Source organism: Mus caroli, chromosome X, assembly GCF_900094665.2.
Source record: "Mus caroli chromosome X, CAROLI_EIJ_v1.1, whole genome shotgun sequence".
Taxonomy (NCBI): Eukaryota; Metazoa; Chordata; class Mammalia; order Rodentia; family Muridae; genus Mus; species Mus caroli.
Genome location: NC_034589.1, coordinates 106551066 through 106556244, shown reverse-complemented (window position 1 = coordinate 106556244; position 5179 = coordinate 106551066). Strand labels below are relative to the sequence as shown.

The 5179-nt window shown below is 38.3% G+C and overlaps 1 protein-coding gene and 1 pseudogene across 3 annotated transcripts in view; one reads left to right on the top strand and one right to left on the bottom strand.

Moving 5' to 3' along the window:
- The window catches only part of Dach2 (dachshund family transcription factor 2), a 489161-nt gene that overhangs the window by 451111 nt on the left and 32871 nt on the right, over positions 1 to 5179 (bottom strand). The window lies entirely within an intron of this gene.
- On the top strand, positions 1696 to 1805 carry LOC115030218 (annotated as a pseudogene).

The following is a 5179-nucleotide window of genomic DNA, read 5'->3' as shown; positions in this document are numbered from 1 at the left end:
TCTGGATATATGCCCAGGAGAGGTATTGCTGGATCCTCCGGTAGTACTATGTCCAATTTTCTGAGGAACCGCCAGACTGATTTCCAGAGTGGTTGTACACAGCTTCAACTTTCTTACCCATAAATGGATGTATCATTTTTAAAAACCAGTAAAACAAAGCATGGGGATATATTTTCTAAGTATATTTAATAATTTTGAGTTATCTATTATTAGAGTGAGGATATTAGGAAGATTACCACCACCCCCATTAATAGTATTCTGTCTTGATTTAATGTGAGAAATGTTTCTGGATTTATTTTGCTTTAAAATTTTACTACATAGGGATAAATTATTGCTCAGAAGATAAATACTTAGGATTTCCAAGGCCCTAGAATTGATCCTAACAAGCAATAACAATCATATGAAATTTTCCATAAATTAAACATTGTCAAGATGAAAACTTTCTGGGTGTCATTTTGCTGTTTTTCAATACTTTAAGCCTATTGAAACAACTCATTCTAAATTCATTAGTCTTGTGCCACTCTAAAAAGGTATATGTCATATTAACTATAATTCAATTACTTGATTTAAAAAATATATCATTCTGCCGGGCGTGGTGGCGCACACTTTTAATCCCAGCACTCGGGAGACAAAGGCAGGTGGATTTCTAAGTTTGAGGCCAGCCTGGTCTACAAAGTGAGTTCTAGGACAGCCAAGACTACACTGAGAAACCCAGTCTCCAAAAACAACAAAACAAAACAAAACAAAACAAAACAAAACAAAACAAAACATCATTTTAAATGAAATAGGTAGAACAACAAAAGAATTGAATACTTGATTTTACTTATGTGAAATATGAAAAAATCATTTCATACAAATCAATAGTTAAATAGTATTTCTCAGATGCAGAGGACAGAAGAGGGAAAGAGATGAAGAGAAAAGCTTGTGGAGTGATGCCCAGCACTCAGTTTTTATGAGGTTCTAGAAACAAGTTTTACTATACTATTGCACAATAGGATCAACATAGATAATGGTAATATACTTCCAATTTTAGAAAAGCAGCAACCAAGGTTTAGATTTAGAATAGGTCAACTGTAGAAGAATAAATTCAACAGAGACTTTTGCAATATCTGTTGAAGACATGCTTCTAGGTTCTTAAAAATAAAACAGTGAACATAGCAAGTGATCTTTCCTTTGCTGAAATGTATGCACTTGACTTTAAGACTTCCACTACAATATGGATATATTATTTTCTGGCAATTTCAGAGAACTTCTTGAAAAAAATAATTACACAATTATTACACAAACTGTTGTGTAAACAGAATCTATTCATTAAGAATGTAAATCTGGCTCACAGTCAGCTATTGGATGGATCACAGGGCCCCCAATGGCGGAGCTAGAGAAAGTATCCAAGGAGCTAAAGGGATCTGCAACCCTATAGGTGGAACAACATTATGAACTAACCAGTACCCCAGAGCTCTTGACTCTAGCTGCATATGTACCAAAAGATGGCCTAGTCGGCCATCACTGGAAAGAGAGGCCCATTAGACTTACAAACTTTATATGCCCCAGTACAGGGGAATGCCAGGACCAAAAAGTGGGAGTGGGTGGGTAGGGGAGTGGGGGGGAGGGTATGGGGGACTTTTGGGATAGCATTGGAAATGTAAATGAGGAAAATACCTAATAAAAATATTTTTAAAAAAGAATGTAAATATGGTGTTGTATGAAAGGAGAAAAGGTAAGCACTTTACTTACCCTTGGGCCTAACAACACACATACTGTTTAGGCATTGCCACCTTCTTCATGGCATCTAGCCACTGCATATGGAAAATACATCTCAGTAACAAAGACAGACACTACCTCAGAGTAAAAGGCTGGAAAACAATTTTCCAAGCAAATGGTTCCAAGAAACAAGCTGGAGTAGCCATTCTAATATCAAATAAAATCAACTTTCAACTAACAGTTATCAAAAAAGATAAGGAAGGCCACTTCATAACTATCAAAGGAAAAAATCTAACAATATGAACTCTCAGTTCTGAACATCTATGCTCCAAATGCAAGGGCACCCACAAGTGGATATTAGGCAAAGAGCATGGAATACCCATGCTACAACTCACAGACCACATGAAGCTCAAGAGGAAGGAAGACCAAAGAGTGGATGCTTCAGTGATACTTAGAAGGTGAAAAATATTATCAAGGGAAGTAGAGGGTGGGAGGGACTTTGGAGGAAGAAAGGAGGAAGAGGGGGAAAAGAGGGACAAAATCGGGTGTGTGGTCAGATGGAGGAGATGTACAAAGGGTCAGGAAATTGAACAGAAGTGTGTTCAATGGGGGATGGGTAACTGGGGGTAGCCACTAGAAAGTCCCAGATGCCAGGAAAGCAAGAGCCTCCCAGGACCCCATGGGGATGACATTAGTTGAAATATACCACAAAGGAGAGGGAGAACCTGTCAAGATAATATCCAGAGGTTAGGCATGCCCCCACATGAGGGAAGGGGCTACCCACCCATCTCCAAAATTTTAACCCAGAATTTCCCTTGTCTAAAGGAAATACAAGGACAAAGAGTGAAGCAAAGACTGAAGGAAAGGCCATCCAGAGACTGCCCCACCTGGGGATCCATTCCACATGCAGACATCAAACTCACTATTGTTGATGCCAAGAAGTTCTTCTTGACAGGAGCCTGATACAACTGTCTCATGAGAGGCTCAGCCAGATCCTGACCAATACAAATGTGGATGCTTGCAGCCAACCATCAGACAGAGCACAGGGACCCCAATGGAGGAGTTAGGGGAAGGACTGAAGAATCTGAAAAAGCCTTATCTGGCTTCAGTGGGAGGAGAGGCCCTTGGTCCTGTGAAGGCTTGATGCTCCAGTGTAGAGAAATGCTAGAGTGGTGAGGCAGGAGTGGATGGGTGGGTGGTGGAGCACCCTCATAGAAGCAGTGTTAGTGGGGAATGGGATAGGCAGTTTGCAGAGGGGAGCGGAAACAGGGAAAGGGGATAACATTTGAAATATAAACAAATAAAATATCCAATTAAAAAATTATAAATCTGTTTGCCCCTGTCTCTCTAGTGGGCTATATTAAAAGGTTGACTTTATTTTAAAAAATGATAGCAGTATTTTTAAATAGCAAAACCTATTTTCTTCTGTCCTCAGTGACAAAAAAAAAGCCAGTCTAAAAAATTGCTATGCTTTTGCTTGAAAAATAGAATTGTTACTGGGCACAATGGTGGTGCACACCTTCAATCCCAGCACTTTGGAGGCAGAGGCAGGCGGCAAGTCTCTGTGTCTGAATCCAGTTCAGTCTGTAAACCAAGTTCCAGAATAGCCAGGGTTACACAGATAAACCATGTCTTGATAAACTGCTCAACCTCCAAAAAATAAAAATAAAAAGTAAAGAAAAGAAAAATAGAATTGTTTGCTTGCCCTTAGAGAATTTTTTTATTAATTTACATTTCAAATGATATCTTCCTTCCCAGTTTCCCCCCAAAAGACCCCCATGCCATCCCCCTCCCCCTGCCTCTATGATGAGCTCCCCCACCAACCAACCCACTCCCACCTTCATTTCGCAGTGAATTTAGCACTCTTAAAATGTACTGAAGTGGCAAACTAGAAAAAAGAAAAAAAACTGATTTTTATGATAATAATATGAATATCTTTCTCTAGTGAAAAGATTTAATCAATCCAATAATACAATTAGACAAAAATTAAATGACTTCCAAATAGGCACAAGGCACTAGAATCACTAAAAATGTTCATCTTCTTTACCCAGAGGGGGCCTCTTACGTTTTACACTCAATCATTAAATCATTTCAATACCACTTTAAAACAAACCTTTCTTCATTCTATTGGCATTGTAAAGTTCCAAGCATTTTTTCCTCAGAGCATCACATTAGCCTTTTAGATAATCTAGTCTCCTTTTTCTTCCAATATTTCTTCAGATAATATTTTCTCTAAGTCCTTTTATAGGCAGTTCACCTTGTATCTAAATTATATCCTAATAATGGCAACTTGCACAGTCTCTTCAGAACACAAAAAATATATCTATGTGTGTGCATTTTCTTTGGGCTCTTAATCCCTATTCAGGATCCCCTGTCATCCTAACTTTGGTTCAAAATCACATTCTAAAATGATCACCTCTGGGAAATGGTGGAAGTTCATTAACTTCACCCTCTCCACTCCCATGGCACTTTCTCTATTGTTCCTATGACTCTGGCTCTTGAATATACTCGTGTATTAACTACTTCTCTCATTTTGTGGCAAGACACCCTGAGAAAAGCAACAAGAGAAAAAAAAGATAAATTTAAGATCCCTGTTTAAGTGTATAGTACATAGTAGTAAAGTCTTTGCGGCAGTAGTAGCCTGAGGCACCTGGTCACATAGTTAGTATCCAAAGTCAGAAAGCAGAGAATGGTAAATGCTGGTGCTAACCTAGTTTTTTTTTTAATGCAGTCCAGTTTCCAAGGCAAGAGATTGTTGGCCCCGACTCTTGCACCACATGTTCCTATTTCATTTAATGTAATAGAAATCATCATTCTCATATACTTGCCCAAAGATTAACTTAATCTAAATAATTTCTTACAAGCATGGACATGCGTGGAAGCTTGTCTCCTACTGATTTATAGAGCCTGTCAAGTTGACAATCACAATTAATCAACAACTTCTGCTATTTCAATTCCCTACTCCTTTTTAAGAAAGTATACATTCTTGCAAATTTTGAGACTGTTTTCTGAATACAGGATTTAGCTATATAATCCTGGCTAACCTGAAAATGACTAAATAAACCAGCTAGTTGTGAACTTTTGGCATGTTACTGCCTCTATCCCAAATAATTGGTCCTAATCATTTTGATTTCATGTAGCTGCATCAGGGTCTACCATCTCATCATGTTTAGTACACAAAAATTTGGATAATAGAATACGATGTGGTTTCTAACCATAAGCAGCCTATAGCCTAGTGGAAGGAGGGGTAAAAATATCATATTGATGTTTTGAAAACATTGTCACAATGGGACCTTATAAAATTGCAAAGCTTCTGTAAGGCAAAAGGCACTGTCAATAAGACATGAAGGCCACCAACAAATTGGGAAAGGATCATTACCAATCCAAAATCAGATAGGGGATTAATAAGCAATATATATAAAGAACTCAAGCAGATGGACTCGAGACTGCTTGTGGACGTTGTACATCGTGGTGCGNA